Source organism: Caretta caretta, chromosome 14 (assembly GCF_965140235.1).
Source record: "Caretta caretta isolate rCarCar2 chromosome 14, rCarCar1.hap1, whole genome shotgun sequence".
Lineage (NCBI taxonomy): Eukaryota > Metazoa > Chordata > Testudines > Cheloniidae > Caretta > Caretta caretta.
In genome coordinates this window covers 33,818,328-33,845,628 of record NC_134219.1, presented here as the reverse complement: position 1 = coordinate 33,845,628, position 27,301 = coordinate 33,818,328, and the positions used below count along the sequence as shown (strand labels likewise).

The 27,301-nt window shown below is 54.2% G+C and overlaps 1 long non-coding RNA gene across 1 annotated transcript in view; it reads left to right on the top strand.

Annotated features, from left to right (window-relative positions):
* LOC142069082 (uncharacterized) overlaps positions 1–25,773 on the top strand; it is a 289,489-nt gene extending 263,716 nt beyond the window's left edge. The window contains exon 3 of the long non-coding RNA XR_012664946.1: positions 25,649–25,773. This is a non-coding gene — a long non-coding RNA (uncharacterized LOC142069082). The remainder of the gene's footprint in view (positions 1–25,648) is intronic.
* Positions 25,774–27,301: the final 1,528 nt, after the last annotated feature.

Below are 27,301 nucleotides of genomic sequence, written 5' to 3'. Positions count from 1 at the left end.
CGCTGTGTTCCAGACAGCTAATAAACCCTCCTGCTTTTACAACAGTGGCTGAGAGCCACGTCAGTTTAAGGAAGTTGGGGGTACATTGCTCCCTTTGGGGGTACAAGTCTCCCTGATGTAAGGCGACTGTTGTCCACTTCCTAAAACTCAGTGGGGGTGTTTGGGTTAGCTAGCTCCCAGTACCAAAAGGAAGGGGAAGGGTCAATGGGAAATCAGGACCTTGAGACTGCCAGTCCCCAGGAACAATGGGGAGAGGCCAATGCGCCAGGTCAGCCTGATTGACAGGGCGGGCAGGTTACTCAGGGAGTCAGGAGGCCAGGGGGGTCCCATCCTCTGTGTGAGCCAGAACTGCCTGGGTCAGAGAGAGAGGGGCCGAGCTAAGGAGAAAGCAGGGTCCAAACTGAGCTGGGGAACAGGGTCATGCCAGCCAGGGGGGCCAGAAAAGCAGCCCAGGGAGCACGTCAGTGCTGGGAACAGAGCCAAGAAGCAGCCAGCCACAAACCCAAGGGAACAAAGTTTCCCTGGAAAATTGTGGAATGTAACTATCACTTGCCATTCATTCTCAACTCTGCCACACGCCTCTCTCCAGAATGGGGCCTCGGAGAGACAACCCCATAGACATCTGGGGGCAGGGAGAGACCCAGGGGTGCAGGGAAAATGGGGTAGGATGGAGGGAGCTGGAGAAAAGTAGAGATACATGGGGGGGTGTTATGTGTTGGGACAGGGACTGACCAACTCTCAGTACATGCTGGGGGGGTGCTGGGGTGCCATTTCAGATGGGAGGGCAACTTTAACAGGTACTACTTAGGCATCTGAAAAATCTAGGGTTTTTTTTGCAGATAACTTGGAAATTAGCTGACAGAATCTAATTCCTATGTAACTGTAACCCTTCTGCATGTCAGAGTTAGCAGCAACAAGGGCCAGGTTGAGTATCTAGGGGTTTCAATAACGCAATACAAAACCAGCTCGAGCCCCCACCCAGAGACCTGGGAGAATTACAAACCACCCCCGGGTGCCTCCAAGAGGCAATACTTCCCCTCTCGCAAGCACAGAGTCTGAATGTAGCAAAAGCCTTTTAATAAAGGAGGGAAACAATGCGGCATTATGCTGAGGAAACACCACCCACGGGATTCATAACACAACCCATGAGCAAAAGACCCACCCCCAAGTAAATCTGGCAGGGTCCTTTTCCCCTCAGGGTCTTGAGCCGGTGAGAAACGTGCAACCCACGCCGGGCTCGCTGGGGGAGCTCCGGGACACTGGGGGACAGGGGCTGGAACCCCCCCCTCCAGAGCCCCCCCCGCCGGAACCCCGACTCGTGGGCTGGGCATCGCCGTTTGGCGACCGCTCCCCCTAAGGGGCCCCCTCCCCCTCTTCGAGCTGGGGGGGGGCCTCTGTCTCCCCTCTCCCCTCCCCTTCCCCCTCTCCGGGCTGGGGGGGGCCCCCGTCCCTTCCCCCTCTCCAGGCTGGGGGGGCGGGGGGGCCCTCTGTCCCTCGCCTCTAATTCCCAGGTTTCTGATGCTTGAGTTTTGCTGATGCCCACGTTCTGGAAGGGAAGGAGCTGTCCCTGCCCAGCAAGCCGGACCTCTGCCTGCATGAAGTCTCTGCTGTTTAACTGATTTCAGATTCCTGCCCCTGGCTGGAGCTGAATTCACACTGCTGCGGGGTGGCGGGCGGGGGACAGTCTTTCAGAGCCCCACAAGTCTTGTCCATCCCAGCAGCCTTTCATCCCTCTGGCTCTGTCTGTGCATGCTCAGTGTAGTCCCGGGGTCCTCAAACTGGGGGTCGTGAGGTTATTATGTGGGGGTCATGAGCTGTCAACCTTCACCCCCAAACCCTGCTTCATCCCCAGCCATTATAACAGTGTTAAATATATTAAAGTGGTTTTTAATTTATAACGGGGGGTTGCATTCAGAGGCTTGCTGTGTGGAAGGGGTCACCAGGACAAAAGTTTGAGAACCACTGAAATGGTTCAATTCATTTTTTTTTTTCAGAAAAATTGGGTGTTTGATTCAAGGCAACCTTTTGTGGAAAGTGTCGGCTTTAATAAAAAACATTCACTGTCTTCTTGGAAAAAAACAAAAATTGTTCTGTTTTCAATCATTCTGGACTAATTTTTTCTGATTCTGGTAGAAGATTTTGGCGGGGTTGGCCATTTTTGTCAGAAGTTTTTCTTGTTCTAGCCCTTCTGGATGGGGAGAAAAGCTTGAAAAGGTGACCCCGAAAGGCTCCACCACCAGGAGATCAAGAACAGAACCCACAGTTGTTTTCAAAATCTCATCTTGTTTAAGCCAATCTGATGGTTTTGGGGGGCTCTGACTTGTGATTTTTGGTCACTGGGGGTTGGCCACATGGGCTAGAACCAGCTTGGCCAGGATCCAGATGTTAACCCCAGTGTAGAGGGCCCTGGCAGTGGCCCAAACCCAGCAGCTGTGGGGGACAGGAGAGAGATTTGATGTGTTCCCTGAGGTTCAAATTAGTAAGAGAAGCGGCTGGGGAGACGCATTCTAAACTGGGGGATCAGTGACATTCAGGGTGAGGCAACATTGAAAATACTCCGCAGTGTTACAGTTACTTTGCTCTGACACTCTCAGCCCTGGTGGAGCAGAGCCCCCGGCCCTTCCCTGAACACACCCACAGATACCCCTGCAATGGGGGTCCAGAGCTAGGAGCGGGGGCAGGGGGACCCCTGGGCACCAACTCCTCACCACACTCTCCTCTCCCTGTTCTCTCTCTCTCTTTCCAGATCCAGCCAGCCGGAGCGGGGTGGAAGCTCCTCCCGCCCCACAGGGACCCCTTGCTGCAGCTGTCTTGAGTAAGTGTTGGGGAGCGAACCCCTGTGCCAGGCCGGGATCTCGGTGTCTGGGGTGGGGGGATTTCCTGGGGGGTGTCTCTGTTCTGCGCGCTCACAGCCCTGCTTTCCTCTCTCTGTTAAATCTCCTGAGGTGGGATCCACCTTCCACCCCTCTGCTGACCTGCCTGTGCCCCTCTCCTCTCTCTGCCAGGCCCCTGCCTTCGCTTGGAGCTCTCGCCGGGGAGGGGCTGCTGCTGCTGACTCTGCTCTGAGCTCTGCCTGAGGCTGGGGGAGATGCACTCGGCCCCTGGAGGGGTCAGGAACCGAAGGTAGAGAGCATCTTGCAGGGGTTCCTGTTTCAAACGGATCGCTGCACCCAGGGCCTGTTGCACTGGGAGAGCCATCGGGGGCCTGATTCTGGGAGCTGCCTCCTCTGAGAATCGGCCCAGAGACGCCTGGGAACTAGTTCATGGTTTCAGATTGTCTAGCTCGGCATTTGTCCAACTGGGAGTCCTGACCCAAAAGGGGGTTGCAAGGCTTTGGAGGGGGGAGGGGGGGGTCAAGAGATCACAAAAAATATTCTCAGGGGAGGGGGGCAGGAGGGGAAGAGGGCTACAACAGCTGCCCCTCTCCAGCTACCCAGCTCTGAGGGCAGTGCCCCGCCCGTAGCAGCCCAGAAGTAAGGGTGGCAATACCATGCGTATGTTTCTATGAGTCCGTACAGTAACTTGCTATGACTGTTTGGGGGTCGGGGGTTGTCATAGCCTGAAATACTTTCAAAGTGGGGCCAGCAAAACCAAAAGTTTGAGAAGCCCGGGTCTAGCTTATTCTGATACCTGTTGCTCCCAGCCTTCCCCCAGCTGGTTTTATAGAGCTGGTGAGGCTCTTCCTCCTCATCTAGTGTCCGATGACAGTAAAGCAAGAGGGAAAAAAGTGATCCAGGCAACTACAGACCCATTCATCTAAGCAAAAAGAAAAGGAGGACTTGTGGCACCTTAGAGACTAACCAATTTAGTTGAGCATAAGTTTTCGTGAGCTACAGCTCACTTCATTGGATGCATTCAGTGGAAAATACAGTGAGGAGATTTATATACACACAGAACGTGAAAAAATGGGTGTTATCATACACACTCACTTCAGATGAGCTATTACCAGCAGGAGAGTGGAAGGGGGGAAAGAAAACCGTTTGTAGTGATAATCAAGGTCGGCCATTTCACTCTCACAAATCTACAGACAGCCCCCCAACCTGAAGCAAATACTCACCAGCAACCACACACCACACAACAGAACCACTAACCCAGGAACCTATCCTTGCAACAAAGCCTGTTGCCAACTGTGTCCACATATCTATTCAGGGGACACCATCATAGGACCTAATCACATCAGCCACACTATGAGAGGCTCGTTCACCTGAACATCTACCAATGTGATCTATGCCATCATGTGCCAGCAATGCCCCCTGCCATGTACATTGGCCAAACCGGACAGTCTCTACGTAAAAGAATAAATGGACACAAATCAGATGTCAAGAATTATAACGTTCATAAACCAGTCGGAGAACACTTCAATCTCTCTGGTCACTCGATCTCTGACCTAAAAGTTGCTATATTACAAGAAAAAGACTTCAAAAACAGACTCCAATGAGAGACTGCTGAATTGGAGCTAATTTGCAAACTGCATACAATTAATTTAGGCTTGAATAAAGACTGGGAATGGATGAGTCATTACACAAAGTAAAACTATTTCCCCATGTTTATTCCCCCACCCCCACCCCCCACTGTTCCTCAGACGTTCTTGTTAACTGCTGGAAATGGCCCACCTCGATTCTCACTACAAAAGGTTTTCTTCCCCCCCCCCCCCCCCCCGCCCCTTGCTGGTAATAGCTCATCTGAAGTGAGTGTGTATGAGAACACCCATTTTTTCACGTTCTGTGTGTATATAAATCTCCTCACTGTATTTTCCACTGAATGCATCCGATGAAGTGAAGTGAAGCGCATCCAACTATACTCTTAGCCCAGCAAAAAGAATCTGTCCTATCTCGGGGCCTCTCCTTCTGCCCCTGCACTTATTCCCTTCACCTGGGGACAGGTTCAGTTGAGCTACTACCCCTTTCATGGCCATCTCACCCTGGGACAGCCTGAAACTGGAAACCTGTGCTCGAACAGTAACTGTTTGCTAGGAAAGGAGCTGAAGACACAATGGAAGAGGAAATCCTTTGGACTGGATTGAAATTATTCCAAAGGAAAGTGAATGAGAGAAAATGTCCAGCATTATCCTCCTAGCGAAAGAAAAGAATTAAGGTCAGAAAGGACCATTCTGTCCATCTTCTGTGTAACACAGGCCCTAGAACGTCACCGAGCACTTCCTCCAGAAAACCTATGACATGGGACTGAGCCAGAGCACGTCTTCTGGAAAGACATCTCCATGCATTCGAGCCAGCTGGTCAGAAACAATCTTTCTTCTCCAGTGACGTGAAGTTAAAGGACATGGAGAAGAAGAAAACCTCGACTCGGGTTGTTGCTGGAGCTGAAGCAGAGAGGCCAGGACAAACACAGCTAGGGCCCAGGACTGACTATCAGCAGATCTGCCGTTTTCTATTCCTGGCTTTTTGACCATGAGCGAATCTCTTTGCTTCCCTGTGCCTCAGTTTCCACGACTATAAAATAAAGCTAATCAAGGTTCTGTTTTTTTCTCTCCTGTTTTTCAAGGCGGGACACTTAGATACGTTTGGGGCCTGTCTAAGCTACCAATCTAGAGTGTATTTGTAAGCTGATGACCCCCACATGTTGTTCAGAAGCTATGGATGACACAAGCTCCTAAGGTTGTTTTGTGCTTAGCCCCTATGGCACAGCTGGGCTGGGCGGCCTTTTCTCGCTGTGCTGTGTGGAGCAGGTTCTGGGCACGAGGGATATGAAGAGGTTCTCGGGGACTAATTCTTGAAAATAAATATCAATGAACTGCAACCCAAATAAAAAATCACTGCTGCTAACATTGGTGGGTGATAAAATAGTAGCAGAGTGGTAATGAATGATGAGGACAGGGCAGTGACACAGAGCAATCGGATCCCTTGAGAAGCTGGACCCATTCAAAGAAAACAAGTTTGAAAAGAACCAAAGGAAGGGTCCTATAGCTAGCAACAAAGCTCAAACATCCAATGTAGCTGGACGGGGCAGGACATCAGCACTGCAGGGGAGGGGTGGGTGTGGCAGTGACATCACAAGGGCCTTTGGCAGGACCTCAGCCTATTGGACAAAGGTGGTGGGGAGGCGATGACCTCACAGAGAGATTTTGACATCAGCCAGGCAGGACAGGGGTGCAGGACAGGGGCAACCTTGGAGATCCCTGTGGCTTTGCTTCAGCACGTCTCCTTCTCGAGGTCTCTCCTGGAGGACTGAGAGAGCATTCACTTGCACGTTCGTGAGCGCAAGGAGGACCCTCTTCGGAGTTTTCTCCTTTTCTTTTCGTGGTTTTGCTTGAAAACAGACGTCCCTGTATAGAAGGTAAGAGCCTCAGAGAGGTTTGGAACCTGTTCAGTCTGATCCATCAGGTGCTGGCTGACTTTTAGGAAAGGAAAACATTAGATTGTGGGGGCAGTATTTTATTTTCGACCTAGGACTTTGTCCCTTAGAATTACTGGGGACATTGGGGTTTCTCCTTTTTGTTTTCCCTTTTCCTCTGTCCCTCCTACCTTTCTCTTCTTGCTTCCTTTGTCCTTTTCCTCTGCTCTCCTCCCACCACCAGGAGCTCTGTGTGTGGAGCTGGGGCCGGGGGGGGGGGGGGCGGGCTGTGGGAGGCCCTCACACAGAGGTGAGACTGGACTAGTGCTCCGAGAGTGATCCCCTCGGTGGTGACCAGGGCCATTCTTTGGGCTATTTGATGAGAGCCCTTAGCCTCCCACCCCTCAAAGTCCCAACCTTGATTGGCTGAGGAGGGGGCTATTGACAGGAAGGAAACTCTGGTCTTTGTTGTTCTCTTTTATGACGAAGCAAATAAGTCACAACCAGTTATATGTGTGACCAATGTTGACGCTGCTCTCCATTCATTGTCTCGGAGCAGTTCATGATCCTCTCGAACATTCCAATTCTTCTGAAATAATTGCTGAATAATTACTATGAACAATTGTTGGTCTGTAGCTCATTTGAGAGCAACTCTGCTACTGACTGGCTGCATCAGCTAAGACAAGTCCCCGCTCCTTTCTCAGCCTTCGTTTCTCCTTCTGTCAAGTACGAATAACAATCCTCTCCCACCTACCTCGCCATGGGTGGATGCTAGGGATCCACTGAAGAGTGTCACTCGGAATAGTGCCGACTAGGGGGTGTCCTATCACACTGAGCCATAGCAGATTATGACCTAATATTCGATTTGATTTGTATTTTATTGTTTTGAAATTGTGAAGAGCAGCAACTACTTAGCTCAGACTGAAGCATCTCATCTAATTTTCTAGAGCATAGTGTCTCCCCTTTGTGTACGATGAGACAGTTTAATGCGCTGTGACGGACAGGAGATGCTCTTGTTTTGCAAACTAATATTTTTGCAAAGAATTTTCATCCTACTTGTTACGATTTCAAGAAACAAAGTGGTTTCGTCTGAATGGATTTTCTGACAGAAAACGGTTTCCATGCAAATGTTCACACCTGATTTCCTGGGCTTTATCCCTGCCTCTGGGGGGTGGGGGGTTGTTGTCTGTTAGAACAGGAGTCAGGACTGTTGTCTTCTCTTTCTGGCTCTGAGTTTCTCCGTCCCTTGGCAATAAGACAGACGCTTGTTTTCATAGCCAGTCGATCGTCCTCATGTCATCACCCTGCCTGCTGGCTGGGCAGGGTAACTCCTGAGGTCACCACCCTCTCCAGCCTGCCTTGGGCTTGGAGAGTGAGGAGGAGGGCGAGGGACGTCTGCTGACCCTGAACATCCGCCATCCATCATCCTATCACTGAGAGCAAGTGAGCGGCATTCGGGTTCCTCGGTGGCTTCCCCTGTCTGTCTGGGGAGAGGAGAAACAGGGGGAGAGACGATCTCCAAAGGGGGATTTCATTTGCAAACAGCCCCCAAGAGCCCCTCACTCTTAGACTGGGCAGGGGCTTCTCCAGAGCCGTCTCCAGTGTGTTTGGAAAGGTTCCAGCAATGGGGCTCCCAGCCCTTCCCTTGTGGGACACTGTTCCCCAGGCTGGGAGTCTCTGAGCTGGGCCAGACCCTGTGAGGTGCTGAGCCTGGAAATCAATGGGGAACAAGGAGGGCCCTGGTCTTCCTGTGCTTAGGGTATTTGTGACTTTGACGTGGAGAATGGTTTTGCGGGAGAAGTCAGGGCGCCTGGGTTCTGTTCCTTCTCTAGCCTGGGTGGGAGAGTGGCCTGGGACGGAAGGAGGGGGGCTGCATGTCCAGAGTAACCGATGGTCTTTGGGACTGACCCCCTTGCTGGAAAAGGATGAGACTTCCTGGATATTGCAGCAGCAGGGATTACGAGGGGGAACGTTGGGAGCAGATCATGCAATGAACTCCTGCCCGTGTGTGTAGATGGCACTCCCTTCACTCCTGTGGGGGCAGAGGGGGCTGCTGTGGTTGGAGCAGGGAGGAGGAGGGACAGAAAAGGCCCATGAGTGAAAGGCTGCCTTGAGCCCAGACTCACCCCTGCTCCCCACTCGGTTCCAGGATGGCCAGGCTCCTGCGGATGTTGCGGAGGAAGGCTCTGCAGGTGGCCCCAGAGCCTGAGGGAAGCAGCTGCCGTCTTCCCAAGGGGCAGAGCAAGCCCTGCATCCCTGCTGGCGGGGAAGCAGGTCCCGTCCAGGCCAGACGGCGGAAGTGCCCGGCCTTCTGGAAAAGGACCCCGGCTCCCGGCGCAGGCGCCGAGCTGGGAGAGGCCCCGACCAGGCCCCAGTGGAGCTGGCCCAGGCTGCGGTTTGGCAGACAGGACCCAGCCCAGGAGGGGCGCCGGGCAGGGTGGCTCTGGGGCTTGTTGTGTGGGCAGCAGCGGCCCCAGGAGCCCAGCCCTCGTTCCCATCAGGAGGCATCGCCCTGCCCGGTCTCTGAGGACCTTCCAGCCCCCGCAGGCCAGGAGGGGGAAGGTCCCTGTCCCAGCACCGGCAGCTCAGCAGGGGACAGCGGCAGCACCTGGGCCTCTGGCAGCAGCCAGGCCGATGGAGGCCACTGCTTTGTTCCAGGTGAGGAGCCAGGCTGGGCTGAGGGAGGGCTGAGGACGGGATGTGAACACCCTGGGCCCAGACGCTCTCCCAGGGATACGGGGGGGGAGGTCCCCAGCCCAGGTGTCTGGCCTGAGCCCCCGCGAACCCCACGGACAGCAGCAGCCGTCACACAGCTGCCCCTTCCGCACGGGGACCTGGGGGTGGGGGTGTGAAGAGCTGCTGCCAGTTGGTCCTTGCTGCTCCGGGCGGGGGGAACAGGCACCTCCCCTGCAGTCCTGGGCAGTGGAGGGGGGCTCTGCTCTGGGCTTTGGCAGCTGTTGGGGGCTGAAGGCATCCCTGAGAGGGAGGTTTGGGGCCCGATCTGCCCTGGGTGCCTGAAGCGGGAAGGGGGGTCTTGAATCCTACTCTGCCCACCATGCCCCTGTCCTTCCCTCCCTGGTGCAGGGACCCCCCTGGATTTGGAGCAGGAGGAAGGGGTGGACATGGCCAAAGATGAAGCTGCTCTCAAGGTCATCCGAGAGCAGCTCCAGTGCAGAGATAAGGTACAAATGTTCCCCACCTGGGCTGGAACCAAGATTGCCCTGTCCCTTCCCAGCATCCCCACCCCCTGCCGAGGGTCTTGTCCCTCCTGATCCACCACCCCTAATGGGGCCCTTTTACATCCATGATGTGGGACCCCCAAGATGGGGGTGTTTGTCCCCCAACAGCCGAGGTCGTCTCCCCCCACAGGCACTGTCCAGTTCCTGATCCTGCTTGCGTAGGAGTGGTGGGGGATTTGGACAATAGGCGGGTCCCCACAATCCCCCATTGAGGCCTGAGCCCTGGAGCTGGTTTGGGTGGGGCAGGAAGGTCCCTCGCTAACAGGTTCTCTCTCGCTATACCCCACGTCTGGTGGGTCCAGGATGAGGGGCAGCAGCTCCTGTTCCTTCAGGCCATCTACCCCGCATGTCTGGCTGCACGGGAGAGAGGGGAGGACACGCTGGAGCCGCGCTGCTGCAAGGCGGCTGTGGTGAAGAGGATCGTGGTGAGTGAGACACGCCATACGGCAGCTGGCGAGAGAAGAGAGACATGGGATTGGCAAGGGTATGGCCAGGCTATTGGGTGGGGGCTGGGTACTGTTGGAGGGGGCAGCAGAGGGCAGGGATTGCTGTCGCTGAAGACTTGGGAGAAGAGAACGGAAAAATTCTGAGATTGGTGGGTTGTGGGCAGGGGGGGAATTGTGGGGCTGGAGGGCAGCTGAGAGTGGGGGACAAGGAATCACATGGTCCCAGCTCGTTCATCGGGATGGGGCTAAATGGGGGAAGTTTCGACAGGGAGGAGGAGAGAAGGGGATTGGAAGTGAGCTGGACAGGAATCCGGGAAGGGGGATAAGTCGGATGGGCAGGAAGGAATCGGAGGAGCGGGAGGTTGTGGGGGATCCTGCTGGCCATGTGGGGCACTGGCTGTGTCATCTCCTCACTAGGAGGTGTCAGTCGGGCCTGAATCTCACACGCTCCTTTGTCTCCTTTGCGTCTCACAGGAGCTCATCGAGGAGCTTCCCGATGACTCGTCACCGAGCGCCGTCCTCGCCCACTCCCTGGCTGCAGTGGGCAACCTCTGGTACCGAGACAGCCCCACCCCCACACCCCGCCGGCTCCCCTCACCCCAGTGCTGCTCAGGCCCAAGGCTGGGAGTCACCGTCACTGTCCCTCCCAGGTCACCTCCCAAGAGTGGCGCCTCTGGCAGAGATGGTGGGGTGGGAAGGGTCACTCTCTCCTGGCAGGGCTCTTCTTTTCACTTCCATAACATGACAGGGGCCTTGGGGAGAGGCTCACTCCCGGGCTCAGATACAGGAGGGGCAGCAGGCTCCAGGGAACAGGAGCTATTCCTGCCCTACCACTGTCTGTCTGTGATGCCTTGGCCTTGTCATTCCCTAGCTAAGTGCCTCAGTTTCCATTCTCGCCAGCCTGTGCCTCTATCCCTGTGGGTTGGTGTCCGTGTTGGCGACAGTCCCACCCCGTACTGCACAGTCTAATACCAGCTCCTCTCTCTTGCCAGCACCATGAAACCTGCCCTGGAGCCAGCCCTAGAGACCCACCTCTTGCGAGCTGCCCTTCACTCCGTCTTCACCCTGGGCACGGAGAAGGACACCACCGACATCCAGGTACCTCCTCCTCCTCCATCCTCTTACTTTTCCTTGGTCCCTGCTCCCTTGATTCGCTGGAGCTCCAGATTTAGGGGGTGGGGGTAACAGAGTTGGAACAAGCTGCAGGGTTGGATTCTTCCCTCCAGCAGGGAAGAGATTACCCCTCCCTGGGGGATTTCTTTCTTTCTTTCTTTCTTTCTTTCTTTCTTTCTTTCTTTCTTTCTTTCTTTCTTTCTTTCTTTCTTTCATAAGCCGTGTTTTATCCAGAAGCCCAGCTTCCATCCATAGCAACTTGGCTGTTTCATACTCTTCTGCCTTCAAGGCCCTCTGCAGAGACCTGCTAAGCTCATGGATCAAAGGTCCAGGGGTCATCAATTCTTGCGAATTGCCTGCAGTGCGATGTGAAGGAGAGAGGCCAGGAGATGTGTTTGGAGTCTCCCCAGTGCTTCCCAGAGACCCCTCTTCCCATCCTGTGGCACGTGTAGGCCCAGGTTCCCTAACTCTGACCCATGCTTTGCAGGCTCTGCACAAAGTCATCCCAGAGGTCCTGGATGCCATGCTGGGGAACCTGCTGGCAGAGTCCCCAGACACAGACAGGCTCCACTTCATCTTGGAGGTGAGCCCCATGTCACCTGAACTCTTTGGGGGACTGGTAAGGAGAGACTGGAAGATCAATTTTCTACTGTGTCCTCCTAGCTCGGTCCCCAGTGGGCCGTCCTTGGTTGGGGAGGTCAGTGCAATGCAGTGTCAGGTCCTTCCTTCTTGAGGGACAGAGGAAAGAGCTGGGATTTCAAGCCTGAGCTCTGCCTGGTTCTGCTGAGCACTAACCACAGGGCTCCTGGCTGTCTTGGGGAGTGAGTGTCTGAAAACCCACCCTTCCCCCACCCCTCCAACACACACACACTCCATGAGATTTGGGAGATGGTTCTCAGAGAAGAGGCACACGCTCCTTCCTAGAGAAAGAGGAGGAGCCCAGGGAATCAGCCCTTCTCTCTGATCTGCTCTGAAATTCCTGGGGGGATTGTGTTCTCAGTCACTCCCTACATCCCCCCAAGGATTTTCGTAGCAGGGAAAGGCCGAGGGTTCAGTCTCCTTTCTGGTGAACTGTTCAGGAATCAGGAGTTCTGGGAGGATGGGACCAGCCCCGACCCCGAACATTGTCCCAATCTAGAGAGACGCTGACAAGTTGTGACCTGCAGGGTACAAGCTGTGTCCTGGGGGAAAGAATCCCCTTCTAAAGGTCTGCCATCAAGGCCTCAGCTATTCCCCCCTGTGCAGAATGTCTCAGGCCCCTGGGGCTGGGGGCGTGAGGGGCTCATTTGCAAAGCAGGTGCATCTGGCCACTGATTCTGACCTGCCTCCTTTCCCCGCAGAATATCAACTTGTGGGTCGTGTCCAGGGTGTTGCAGGAGCGAGCCAGGGCCATCAGGAGCAGCACAGCCCTGCTGAGATACACAGTCTCCCTCCCTGAGTTTGACGTAAGTGACCTCCGACCCCAGCTTGCTTTCTCCAGCTGGAGGCGGGCTGGCTCCAGTGGGCTGCAGGATCTACTGCTGCCGGGGCTGTGGCTTAGGAGGGTTCTTCATGGGGAGGCAGAGTCAGAGCAGGGAGTGAGCTAGGCTTGAGTCAAGTTCTACTTGTCCTGGTTCAGTGTTGTCCCTGGGCCTTTAAGTAGCCCATGCTCCACCCCTGCTTGGCATCCCAAAGCAGCTCCGTGCTCACTTGGCAGCAGAGCAAATGAAGGGTCGATCTCAAGCTCCTCTCCCCCAGCATCTCCTGCAGAGGAGCTAAGGGGAAGGAGCCCTCTGGCCCAGGGGAGCTGACAGGAAAATGCTGATGGAGTCCCCTCTCCTCTCCCTTCCATTAGATCTCAGCTGAGTTCCCTAGGATAGGTCACCATGTGGCCCAGCTGGCTCTATTTGTCAGCGATCCAGACAAGGACATCAGCCGGCAGGCCAGGGAGGGGACTTACCGGCTCTACCAACTGCTGCTCCAACAGAGGGGTAAGGAACCCAGCTGGGAGACGGAACTCAATAGGGGACTGAGAGTGACCACAGGTGGATAATGGGACCCCAGACCATTTCTCTCAGACTGACCCCAGCTGGAGGACAAGTCTCTCTCTGCCTCTGTTCTTCTCCACTCCACTGTGCAGCCACCAATGGGATTGGAAGGACACAGAAACTGCAACCAGCATGAGGAGAAAAGTCTCTCTCTCTCTCTCTCTCTCTCTCTCTCTCTCTCTCTCTCTCTCTCTCTCTCTCTCTCTCTCTCTCTCTCTCTCTCTCTCTCTCTCTCTCTCTCTCTCTCTCTCCCTCCCTCCCTCCCTCCCTCCCTCCCTCCCTCTCTTTTCCAGGCCTGACCATACATGACGCGGAAGATCTCTGGTGCTATGACTGGCACCAGGACAGAAGGCTCTTAGGCTACAAGAATACAGCCAGAGTGGGGGAGGTAAGGGCACTGTGCCAGGGCATGACACAGCTCAGGGAGTGTGGCTGGCTGGGTTCCCTGCAGTGGATGCCTCCTGGAGACAGGAAAAGAGCCCACTCCTCATTTCCAGCTCAGAGTTCCTCATCCAGCAACCAGTGGGACAGGCTGGTGCGAAAGGTCCCACTTTGGAACCTCGCTAGTTGCCGTGATTTGAGTGTCTTACATGGCTGCATTGCTCTGTGGCATAAGGAAGATCCCCGGGTGGGTGAGTTAATATAGGATTATGGCTTTGGGTGTCTCTCTGCTCCTTGTCCCCCTGGCTGATCCCCAAGTGTCTGAGAGGAGAGCACTGGCTCAGCCAGTCACGATTGCTTGATCAGACCCTTGTTGAATTCCCTGCACCCTGTAGAAGCAGAGAAAGGAGGTGGGCTTTGCCCAATTCCATTGCCGGTCAGGAAGCAGAATGCCCCAACCTGGGAACTGGGTAGGGGACATAGTGAGCTCCAGAGCCAATATGGACCACATGGGCCCCCCTCATGTCTCCAGACCCGGCCAGGGAATGGCAGAGTATCTGGACCTCAGCCACTGTTCCAAAGAAGCACATTGTCACTGAGCCAAGTTGCGGCTACTTGCTGCACAAGTAGAAAATGAAAGACACCCCCCCGCCCCGTCTCACAACTGTGGTGAGAATATCCAAACCTTTGAACACACCATAACACAGTGCCCCCAGCCTGGAGTCAAAGGTGAAATGGGTGATTGCCACAACATCACAGAGGAGGCCTTGGAGTGGCTCCTGGATCAACAAGGGCATCGACAGAACGCTGCTCCACAGACGCCCCGTGAGAGAGACTGTGTGAGCTTGTCCCGCCTCACACAAGCTGAATTGCTGCCACGGAAGAAACGTCTCCGAGGAGCATCTGGGATGGGGACTGGGCCATGAGTCTCCTTGTCCTTGTCAGGCTGCAGGTTGGATTCCCTGTGAAGAAACCAAGGAGATGCAGAGGCCATTCCCAGCAAAGAGACAAATCACTAAGCTGGGGTGAAGAGACCTTTGGTTTGTCAGCTCCAACCCCCTCGCCCCACACAACACACACACACACTCCTCTAGCCGCTGAGGTGCAGGAGATCTCTCTGCTGGAAGCAACACAGGGTCCCCTGTCATCTCGGTGCCCTGCACAGCAGAGTGGGCCTGCTCACACACATTAGAGATCCATTTCCAGCCCATCCTGGCCCCTGCCATAAATTGCCCTCCCGAAAGAGCCACTGGAGGCTTTGGTCCCTCAGCATCTGCGACCTTTTAATAAAGGGGCTTCCCTGAGCCCTGGGACCCTGAAAGCCTCCTGGGGAATGAAGTGCCTTGGCCACAGCAGCTCTCTTCCCCGCCCTTTGGGGCACTAGACGCCATTGTACCGCCAGGACTTGGAGGCTGGCTCTGGCCAATCTGCTCGAGTCCCGTGTCCTCTTGGTTTTAGGTCTTTGGAAAATTCTTCTCCATCGGTCAGAAAAGATCCTTCCTTCAGACAGCAGTGCTGGCTATCCACGACCCCGTGCTACGTGTCAGCCAGGCTGGGCTGGTGCTCGTCTACTCCCTCCTGGGGGAAGCCCAGCAACTGATGGGGGTCACGGTAAGCAGCTGCAATCGACTCAGGAGCTTGGGGTGGGGGCCAGGACCTCATTCCCATCCTATCGCCTTTCGCTGGCCTGGTGGCAAGGAGCCTAGTGGGGACTTCTGGACTTCATGGACTTCTCTTCTTAGGATGTGGTGCTCTGCTATCACTCCTGGAAAGGACAGGAGAGTCCCCTAAGAGCCCTCTGGGAACCTTTCCTGCCCCACAGAGCTGCCCCCATTTCCCCATAGCCTAGTGTCCATGTCACCTGAGCCACCATCGAGAGTTGCTCCCTTCCCCGGCAGCCTGGGAGGCCAAGGACTGACTGGTGATGGTGACCGAGCAGGAAGGGCTGAGGCACATGGGCGTGGGAAGCTGGTCTTGCTGCTGGTAGGGCTAGACCCACTCTCGAGAAATTGGGAGGATTCAGTCAGCAGGGGCTGCTGACCTGCCTCGTTCACCAGGGCTGCCATCCTGTGGCTTCAGCTTTTGTCACTGGGGTGACTTGGGGAAAGGTCTCAACCTCTCCCCATCCCACTTCACTGCTGCCAGAATCCCTTCTGCCCCCCGCCACCCTGCTAGAGCCCCCTCCCTGCCCTACCTGGGTGGGGATGGAGGTAGGGGTGGAGGAGAGGGTTCTATGAACTTGAGCGGTGTCCCCAGGTGGGTTGGAGGTGGACCAGCTGTCAGGGGCACTGATGGGGAGGTGGCAGAAGCTCACCCGACAAGGAGGGGGGTTGGCACTGGAGGTCACTAGAGAGGACAGCAAGCCTCCATCCTGGGCCTCAGGAGGGTGAATCCACCACTCAGACATGGGTGAAATGATGGTACTGGTTCCAGGTGCCCTTAATTCTCCCTGATTCCTGAGGAGTGTCTCCGTCTCTGACATGTTCTCGTTCCCCTGTAGCACGAGGATGTCACAGCCAAGGTCATGTGCCAGCTTCACATCATCAGGCACTTGCACCAGATGCCCGAGGTGCTGCAAGGGCTGTGGCTCGTCTGATGCTCTTAAAGGTTCAGCAAGTCCCGCTCCCTGCTGCAGGTACTGCTCTGTCTCACTGTAAATGCGGGGCTAGTGGAAGCGGAAATGGAGGCCCCTGGCACTCACAGAAATTCTCTGCCCTCTCTGTGGAGCTGGGTCCTTCCCTTGGCCCCCCAAATTCCTCCATCTGGGGCAGGAGCTCTTTCCCTCCCACCCATACCCCTCCCCTCTTTCCTTGATCTCACCCCCATCCCATTCCCCGTGCTCCCAGGCAGAGATCTTCCTGCCCCATATGGCGCAGAAAGACCTTTGTGTCAGGGCGACAGACTGTCTGCCCAACTGAAGCTCAGGAAGCTCCACCTTTGAGGAGGTGAGGATGGGACAGAGGCTCAGGACTAGCTTCATCTCCTGCCCTTTATTCTTCCTTTGGCCCTTCTCTGGGCTCTCAGAGTCTGACATGAAGAGGAGCCTGCTCCCCCCACGTCTTCTAGGCGCTGGGGTGTGTGACAGCCTCCGAGATGGCTGCAGTCAGAAGCTGAACCACCTCAGGGAGCAGTGGGGGCAGGTCCCTTGTCCGAGGAAACCAAGCAGTGGTAGTTCTCAAAGAGGCTGAGAGGGAAGACCCCGTTCCCTCATGGAGGTAAGAGCCATTGACTTCTTTGGGCATCTGGGTTTCTTGGGGGAGAAATGGGATCCCTGCTGCATAGCCTGGCTGGGAGCTTCCCCCATCCCTGGGACAGAGACATCTCCATCAGTGTGCCACCCTTGTTTTTTTCCTAGCAAGAGACTCCCCAGAGAACTCCTCAAACCTGTTCTCCTGGGAGCGTTTCTGGGAGGAGGCTCCCATCCCTCAGTCTCCAACTCCATCATGCAGTCTCTTTCACCTAACTTTTCCGCTCTCCAGCTCCACTTCCCGCAGCAGGACAAACGGACCTTCAGCTCCTAGAGAACAGACTCTGACCTCCTTCTGATCAGCAATGGACCATCCCCTCAGCAAACCTGTCAGCCGGGCTGGACCGGATTTGAAGGAGGAGGGTATCTAACAGGGTGGCTTGGCCTATGGCTGCCTAGCCTGGGGCTAGGCCAAATTGATGACCAAGTGAGCCCCACCTGAGAGGAAACAAGGGAAAACAGCAGCAAAAGTACAGAAGCAGAGTGAGCTGTTCAGTCGACGGCCTTCGGCCAAAACCTGGAGTCCTGGGTAGGACTGGGTTCTCTCACAGTCCCTAAGGAAGGGGACACAGAAGACCATAGAAACCCAAGAAGGGCAGGCCGAGCCGAAATCAGGTGGAGGAAGAACTCCCCATGAGGGTGGAAGGCCTTGTTTCTGTTCAAGACATGTTTGGACTTTGTTTGGAAGGAGCACGACCCAGGAAGGAGTGGAGTAAAGGCCAGTCACCTGGTTGGAGGGCTGAGTTCTCAGCCAACAAACTGCAAGAGTGAGTATCAGTGGGGTTGCTAGCCCAGCTAGAAAGCGGTGAGACGAGGCCTGGCCAGCATCTAGCGGTGAGTGAACTCTGGTACGCACCTGCTTCCATTCTGGAAACAGCCTGGTATTGGAGAATGAGTGGGGAGAGCAGGGAGGTGGGAGGGGTTCCTGAGGATGGGTGGGGAGGAAGCTGTGGGGCTGGGAGGGGAAGGACATGGCCCAGCTTGTGGGAGGGATCCTGCTGGCTGTGTCAGGAGCCCTGTGTAGCCTCTTCTGTGGGAAGTTCCCGTGGATCAGTGGGGCCTGAATCTCTCCTGCTCCTTTGGTCTCTTTGGGCTTCACAGGAGATGTCTGGTGAACTGCCCTTGGACTCTGGGCCCAGCACCGCTCAGAAATTATTCGCTATCTTTAGAGAGACAGGGCACAGCTCAGCCTGTTGGGTAGGCTGGAGACTCACACTTCACTCGAACACACAACGCTGAGGTGCTTTGGGAAGCACAGTAACAAAGAAGAGATTTAAGTGAAACTAAGCAAGAGAAAAAGACAAATTTCAAACAGACAAACAAAACACAACACACTTTGTAGTGGCTTAAACTGAACGTTAACAAGTCACAATCTTTGCCTTAGCTGTTTCCAGACTAACATCTCAGCTTTCCTAACAGACCTTCTTTGATGTCCCTGTAGGGTACAAAACTTCTCTGTCGAATCCGCGGATTTGATTGCTTCGTCTTCTGGTTTCAGACCCTCTGTTCTCCTTCTGGGCTGCCTGGACCCTGACTGTAACATCTCTCTGGCCCAGCCTCTTACACAGATGTGTGCTGCAGCCAGCCCAGCGCAGGGAGCAGTGGGGACAGATGATCTCATCCCGTCAGACCAAGAAACAGGGGTCCCAGTGAGGCTTAGATGGAAGATCCCAGGCATGTCCTGGAGGTAAGAACCGTCCACTCTTCTGGGCACTTGGGGCTGTTGCAAGAAAGAGGGGGCTCCTGTTCCATAGCCTATTTGTCCTCATGACTGTGTTTTTTTATTCTCAGAGGATGCGTCCGGGACCCTGGAGACTGTTTCGTGCAGGAGGTTTGAGCGGGGAGAGATCACTCACTGTCATGACCCATGGGTCATTAACCCGGGTGTGCAGGGTTCCTGGGAGCAGCCACCCTCCAGCACGCCACCTGGAAGCCTACGAAAAACTGCTTACCTAGGACTGATGAAGTCCAGACCCAGTTTGAGGCTCTGTTGGCGGAGTCCCAGAGCAGCTAATCGGCCCCCAGGACCTCCTTAAACCAGCAGCAGGAACAAGAAGCTGCCTGAACACCCGAGCTCCCACCCGACCCCTCTGGACTGTGTGTTAGCTGTTCCTGCTCCCACTCCCCAGACTTGATTTCCTGGCATCCACACTCGGGGTGACTCATCTGACTTGAGGTGCTGAACACAATTTGGTCTTTTGCTTCTGCTCTTCCAGTGTCCTGACCCAGCTGACTCTCGACTCCTGTCTCGTGAGTGTGGACTCTGTCTCTGACCACTAGATCTGGCTGCCCATGACTCGGCAATGACACTGACTTTTCTACAATTCCTCCAGTGCCCTTTTCTGCTCTCCAGCTCTGCTCTCCCAGCAAGACACCCCGATCCCTGGCTCCCAGAGTCCTGCTTGCCTGCTAGTCAAGGGCTCAGGGGGAGAGCTTGTCTTGCCCCCTCCCCCACCACAGCTGCTTTTCCTCGGGGACTCTCCCTAGAACAGAGGAGAATCCGTCCTGGCAGCAATTCAGGAAGTCACAGAAGGGACGTCTGCTCAGCTCCCTCTGCAATGCCACTGCCTGAGACCATTACGAGTGGGTGCCCAGTGACTGCGCCGGCAGCTCCTTGAGAGACTCCTGGGGGCAGGGTAGTCGTGGTTCCCGGTGACCGCGGGAAGCCATGCAAAGAGTGCGGCATTGAGGAGACTCTCCTGCTGTCCCAAAGGGTTTCTGTTCTCCTGCACGATCAGACCGTGGGGCCGGGTGGCAGAATGGGGAAGAGCTGGTTGGTGATGAGTTGGAGGAATCACCATAGAGGTGGCAGCAGCTGCAGATCCTGGAGTTGCCTGTGGTCGGGTTACCATGCGTCCGGATTTTCCCGGACATGTCCAGCTTTTGGGGTTTTAAATCGCCCTCCGGGAGGAATTTGTAAAACTCTCCAGAGGGCCGGGATTTCCCTCCCAATGCAGCACTCTGGGGGCAGGGGGTGGGGAGCTGTGCACTCTGCGGGGGAGCGCGGCACTGTGTCTGGCTCTGCACCCCAGACACACTGCTCTGAGCAGCAGGGTAGGGGGGCCGGGGGGCTGGAGAAGGGGCATGGGGTCCCAAGGGACAGTCAGGGGACAGGGAGCAGGAGGGGTTGGATGGGTCAGGGGTTCTGTGGGGAGCCTGTCAGGGGGTGGGCATATGGAGAGGGGTCGGGGGAGACAAGGGACAGGGAGCAGGGGGGGTTAGATGGGTCGGGGGTTCTGCGGGGGCAGTCAGGGGACAGGGAGTGGTTGGATAGGTGTAGGAGACCTGGGGGTCTGTCAGGGGGTGGGGGTGCGGATAGGGGGCGGGGCAGTCAGGGAACAGGTATGGGGGGAAGTTCTAGGGGGGCAGTTAGGGTGGGGGGGTCTAAGGAGGAGACAGGGAGAAGGAAGGCTTAGACAGAGGGCGGAGTCCGGGGGGGGGGGGCGGTGGCGATCAGGGGACAAGGAGCAGCAGGGGTTGGAGGGGTTAGCAGTACTGTGGGGGGCAGTCAGGGGGCAGGAAGTGGGAGAGAGTAGATAGGGGGCAGGGCTACAACTCCCCCCCCCCGGAGTGTCCTCTTTTTTGAAAGTTCAAATCTGGTAACCCTGCCCTATGGGCCAAGCCTCAACTCCTGAGAGTTCAGGCGAACCTCCCCCTGTTCTCAGGGAGTCTTTGGCTTTGGCGGCTGGGCCTGCCTGCCGGGACAGAGGACTCAGTGTTTCCATCAGGTTGCTCAGTTGCAAATGCAGCCACCCAAAGATGTGAAGAATGGAAGTGAAAGAGCAAAGCTGGATCCTCCGCTGAGCTCCTGCCATCAAGTGAGCACAGCCTGGGAGAGACGAGGGAAAGCTCCAAGGTGGCTGGCGGCTGCAGGAATCCAGGGGAGGAGAAATAAATAGTTCATGATGAATCCTATGGGCTTTGTCTTGTGTGGTGAAGGGTTTAAAATGGGTCTAGTTACTATCACATTAAACTTTAGAATCACTGTGTCTGATTGAAGGGCAGGTCTGGAAAGGTCAGAGGTCACTCGAGGAGCTTCAAGTCTCCGATTCTGTCCCTATTGCCTGCTTTGACCAGCTGATCTCACCCCAACACATCCCTCAGGTGGTTGCAGTGGTGAGCTCTTTCCCCCTTTTTCTGGATTAGCCGCCAGCATGGGGACAGGATCCATGTGGCCAAGGAAATGGAGAGGCATGGGGGTCACTTGCAGAGGCATGCAGAGAACTTGCAGAGTTGCCTGTTAATGCAGCTCCTACAGGTGAGCACGGTAGGGTACTGTGCACTCAGGGGCACCATTTCAAATTTTGGTGGTGACGGGGAGAATGTGATTTCACCATGATTCAAAGGGCTAGTTAGGCACCTGAAAACTCTAGTGTTTTGGCAGATAACCTAGCAATGAGCTGACAGGAACACTTGTCAGACTGCTTTCCGGGGAAGACAGCTATAAGAATGGATCCAGGGAATGGTTCTGTAGCTCTGAGCTGTTTGGACACTTTCAGGGAACATTTCCAATGCAAGACAGAGATCCCCAAAGTTATCCTGGGAAACCCTGAGAGACTTATGGAAAACTAGCAGATACCAAATCTCTGCTGTCACTTTGCACTGACAAACTTGGACTGTCCGAACCTGTTCATGTATTTTACCTGCTTTCACCTCTCAATAACTTTCACATATAAAAGAAAGAAAATTAAATATATGACGTAGTTACACCGATATAGGGCCGTAGCGTAAACTCGACCTCAGAGTTTTCCCATTGAAATGGAATTATTCACAGCAGTCATTAAAGTTAAACATGCACGTAAATGTTTCCAGGGCCGAGATTAAGGCCACAGCTTATGAGAGGGGCAGACGCAAGAAGAGAAGAGCAGTGCAAAAGCTGAAATACCACTTGGAACTTGGCCCAAACAATGCAGCATGACAAATAAACTCATCTTGTTATACAGTAATAGAGCTGGTTCAAAATGGTTTTACACTGACAATGCAACCTTTTAACTAGAAATGCCACTTGGGATTACATTGATCATTTGAAAAAAGTTCCCGTTTAAAAAAAAAAACATTTTGGATTTCTCTACCCACTTGAGAGAGAATGTGGCATTTTTCCCACCAAAACTAAACAGAAATTTGATTATTAAAAACATTTGCAAATAAGTTTCCAGAATATGGGGGGAAGTGGTTTCTTCTTCAATTTTCATGACCCTCTCCACCCCCGCTATTTTTGACCACTTCTAATTATGAATAAATGTCTGTATGTCCATGAATGATAACTATGTCTGCTACTGAAACATTTACAAACAATGGCTCTCATCAGGAGCACTGAGGTCACATTACACAGAAAAACACCCAGGACTGAATTAAATTAATCTTTAATTCCTGCAGACTCCCGGTCATCCTGGAGGATTGGCAATGCTACTCCAGTTTCCTGGGCCACATCTGTGTCCCCACCTAATGGAGCCCTTCCTCTGGGTTCCTGGGTCAAGCGTCTGTCCTCCATGAGCAGGTCTCCTTCCCCATTCTCCAGGGCTGGGTCTCGATTCCTGTTTCTGGTTCCCTGGGCCTGGGCCCCATCCCTGTCACACACTGCGGGGAGCTCAGATTCCTATGAATCCTGCGGACTTCCAGGCTGCTGGGAGGAATGAGTCAGCAGCTTCCTGAAGACGAGTCGCGAGTAGGCGAACGCTTTCCCTCTACCTTTCCAAAACCCACATTCGTATAGTGAGACCAGCACCCCCACCACTGCCACCACTCCACGCACCATGAGACGATTCCAGGACGCTGGCTCTGAAACTAAAGAGAGAGAGAAAGGCTCCATGACTAAGGGAGTCCGTTAAATCATCCCACTGCTGCCATGAGGATCCCAGAAGATGAAGACGTTCCTGGGATACAGTAAGAGCTGAGTTGGGTCGTGTGCACATGGTCACCACTCAGAGCAGCGGGAATGAGATCTCCAGGCTCATTATCCCCATCGGCTAACCTGACGGAGGGAGAAAGGTGAGCCCGGCAAAGCAGCCCCTGTTCCAGAGTCTGGGAACTGTGATTTTTAAGATGCTCCAGGATGGGGTCCCTCAGGTCTTAAGGTTAGAGGGGATGTTTATGATCATCTACTCCAGCATCTCCTGAAGCGTGGGGAAGGGCTAGCCATGGTGGGAAGGGTGGGGTTTGAAGATGTATACAAGAAAATGGGGGGTGAGGTCGCTAACACATTGCTGGTGGGTGAGGGGTACGATTGGTTTCTTTGCCTTGAGGAGGGGGTTCAGCTTTTAAAAGTTTTGGGAAGAATAATTTAGTCTGAGCCCTGGCATAACCCAGGCCAGAGAACGTCGCCTACTGATTCCTGCCCCCAGTCCAGTGATTTATGGCACTGACTTGGCATTGAGAGGGATTTTACCATAGGCTGAAATCCAGCTGCAGAATGGAAAGGGCATTAGAAGCTGAAAGACCCCAGAAGTGGCTCTGGTTTTCTACTCAAAATAACCACCCAGGGCTGACTTTCCCTGGCCCAGTGCCTTGTAGTCATGCACCCAGAGCCTAGTGAGTTCGGTGTGCAGGCAGGCTCCCAAATCCAGACAGTGGCACTTCACATCCGCTTTGCCCTGGCGTCAGGGACTGCCCTGAGCGCCCATCCTGCAAACACGTACGCACCTGAGCCCTCCCACTGCGATCCAAGGCTACTCCTGCTGATGGAGTTAAACAGGTGGCTAAAGCGTTTGCAGAGGTTCCAAAGAGCTGAGGCTCCATGTAAAAGGAACATTACTTCAGTTATTCCTATCTTGGGTTGATGAGATGCTGCTGCCGGCCCCCTCCCTTCACAGCTGAGTCTCCCACCCAGTGGAATTCTCCAAGGAACTTCGCACTCCAAAAGACAGAGGTGCCTGAAGTGGCCATTAGCCTCTTAAGTCCCTTTGTGAATCCAGCCCTAACCGTTCATCGGGACAAGTCCTCAGCTCCCTGCAGCTGTCCCGTTACCCAGGTTGCACAGTGCAGGTTTCCTCTCACCCATCAGACTTTGTTTTTAAAGGAAAGCTGAGATGCAGGAGATCAAGGTGGCGCTTCCAATGAACAAGTACCAGGTCACTGACCCCATGGGATTCAGCCTCGTATGGTCCTTGCTCCAGACCCCCTAACTCTGTGGTTCTCAAGCAGGGGTACATGTATCCCTGGGGTAAACAGAAGTCTTCTGAGGAGTAGGTCAACTCATCTAGATATTGGCCTCGTTTTACAGGAAAGTTAGAGATGAAGGACAACACCAGAGCTAAGCCTCCCATTAGGGTGAGGGGGAGGAAACACTCACCCATGGGCCTTTCCTTGTTACAGGGACCCACAGTGACACGGACTCTCTCTCACTCTGCAGCTTCTCAGGCTCTGCTGATGGGAACAGCTGCGGGTGGATAAAAGGCAGCCAGGTTCTGTCTGAGACGTGTGCCGCGGATCTCAAATGGATCTGCCAGAAAGAAGCGGCCCTGATATAAACAGTGCAACTGAAGATCCACATTTGTGTAGCTGTAATGTGAAGTACCCCCTGTTTAGTCTCCTGGGTAGGGCCCTACCAAATTCACCCATCCAGTTTGGTAAATTTCATGGTCATGAGATTTTTTTAAAGTCTTTTAAATTTCAGTTTTAGCTATTTCAATCTGAAATGTCACCCTGTTGTAACTGTGTGGATCCCATCCCAGAAGAGGGTCAAGGGGGGGTGTCTCAAGGCTATTGGGGGAGGGGTATCACGGTATTGCTCCCCTTACATCGGCACTGCTCCTGGCAGTGGTGCGACCTTCAGAGCTGGGCTCCCGGCCGGCAGCCACGGAGCTTTCTGCTGCTGGGGGAGGTTCCTGGCAGTGGCTCTGATCTGGCCCTGGGAGCAGCCCATGCAGGGGACGAGGTCCTGTTCCTCCCCAGCCCAGCCCGAACTTGCAGCTAGAGCCTGGCACACAGTAGGAGCCCCTGCCCGGGACGCTCCCAGCCCTGCCCCTCCCCCATTCCAGGGTCCAGCACTCAGAGGTTAAAAGGGCCTGGAGCTGGCGGGTGGCGGGGTTCCCTCCTGACCATCGCGCTCTGGGCAGTTGCCCACGTCACCCACCCATAAGGTTGGCCCTTCCCCCCGCCCAGCAGCTGCTGCTCTTTGGCCGCCCAGCTCTGAAGGCAGCGTAGACATAAGGGGGGCAGTACTGGGACATATTTCCTGCCCCCCCAGACAGATTTCACAGGGAGACCAGATTTCACAGTCTGTGATGCATTTTTCATGGTCATGTATTTGGTAAAGCCCTACTCACGGGGCGGGACTGGGGCTTTAGGCAGAGCAGAACTCTGGGCGGGGCTGGGACTCAGGTGCCCCGCGCAGTCACAGTTCCTCTCCTTGGTCCTCCTCACTGGGCTGGGGCCTTGGGGTGTAATTTTTAACTGCCGCAAACCTGCAGTAAGTTAATACCCTGCAATGCTTCCCAGGGTACCCAGGGCTGGGAGGCACCTCGCCACCACCTGCCCTTTGCCTGAGGGAGCCTTGTCTGTGCCTGCCAGGGGTCAGCTCCCCAACTCCACTGGCCACATGCACTCGCTGCTGGGCCTGCCGTCACTGCAGGGTAGCAATAGGCCCACTCTGCCTTCAAGCCCTCTGAGCATCTGTCTGGAGCGAACAGTCCCTGGTCCCCTGGGCACTGGCAGGATTCACAGATTCACTGTTTCCAAAGGAACAGTAACATCCTCGGCCCCAGCTTACCAGCTCCAGCTCAGATCACTGCTCCACTTAACACACAGCGCTGCCATAGGCTCATAGTGAAATCACCCCTCAGTTCAACAAAGCCAAGAGTCAAGTGGAAGTGTTGGAAACAAATGGTTACATATAACAAAGTCAAAACATGTGTTCTAGAGCCTAGACCGAACTAACAAGTTATTCTCCTGTCTAACCAAGTACAGCTCACCCGAAATCCTTGCAGCACTTCACAGCCAGGCAGGCTCGGACCCTTCTTTCTTGAGACATGCGTACGGTCAGTTTGTCTCCAAGGGGAAGGATCCAGTAGGTCTCTGCACACCGAGAGAGATCAGGCCGATCCTTTGTCTTTATGCTTAAACACCACAGATGGACACACACACAGCCCCCTGCTCTTAGTTTCTTCCTGTAGATTTCCCTTTTTTGTGGATTTTGCACTCTAATTTTACACCTGGCTCAGTGGCAAAGAGACATCCTACGGCAGGCACAGAATACACAGATGGCCAGACAGGGAGGGAACCTCAGTTGCCTCCTGTCTGAAAGGAGCATCTGGGGTACATCACCTCCCGTGACCTGCCTTGACTCCAAGACCTTAAGGGCACCATTGTCCGTCTGGAGACACTGCTCCTTATATAGTATCCGCACAGAGGTCTCGCTCCGATTATGGTGACCATTGGGTTACTGGCCCTTGATACAGACCTCACATGCCCCCTTTGGTGAACTATTCTGTAGACCACTGGTTTTCCACCAGGGGAACATGTACTCCTGGCCGTATGCAGAGGTCTTCCCGGGGAGACATCAACTCATCCAGATATTTACCTAGGTTTACAACAGGCTACATAAAAAGCACTAGCGAAGTCAGTACAAACTAAAATTTCAGATAGTGACTTGTTTACACTGCTCTATCCCTATACACTGAAATGGAAGTACAAGATTTATATTTCCATTGATTTATTTTATTATACGGTAACAATGAGAACGTCAAGCTCATGCTCAAATAAATTGGTTAGTCTCTAAGGTGCCACCAGTGCTCCTTTTCTTTTTGCGAATCATTTTTCAGTAATAGTGGCTGTGACGCTTCTGTATTTTTTGTGTCTGATTTTGTAAGCGAGTAGTTTTTAAGTGAGGTGAAACTGGAGTTTCGCTTTTTAAGTGAGGTGGCAAATCAGACTCCTGAAAGAGGTACAGTCATCTGGAAAGGTTTAAAACGACTGATGTAACAATCAGACCCAGGGGATTCCTGGAAAACCTTCTGTGCTGCCTGCCACTTGGCACCAAGGGGTCCCTGGGTCACATGCATCTTTCCCCCAAACTCCATCTCTGGGCAGGCTCAGCTCCTCTCTCCTGCAAGGAGGGAACTGGAGCCAAGGCCATGCAATAGAGCTGTCTGCAGTGTCTTGAGAGAGTGGCGCCAACCTCAGGGCAGACTGCTGGGAACCAGGGCACAAATCCAAACTGGCTGAGAATTCTAGACCTAGATTTCACCAACCAAACATGCAGGGTAACCTCCCCCGGCATCCTAACAGCCTAGCCATGCAGTCCCCTTGGGTTCTCCGATCTGTCTCGCAACCCAGGTGAGCCTGCCTTTGAGAGACAGATGGTCTCTCACACTCAGAATCACAACAGTATTCAGGTTACTCCCAGTCCCACAGGCCCAGGCACCCCAGGTGAACTGCACCTTAGACATCACACCAAAGACAGCGCACGTAGCCAGTCTTATACTATGACAATTTATTAAAAAGGAAATAAGATTTATTTACAAGGCTAAAGAGGGTGAACAAACATACACAACGAAGTGGATGAATGCACTATAAGGTGGGTAGAAAGCTGGCTAGATTGTCGGGCTCAACGGGTAGTGA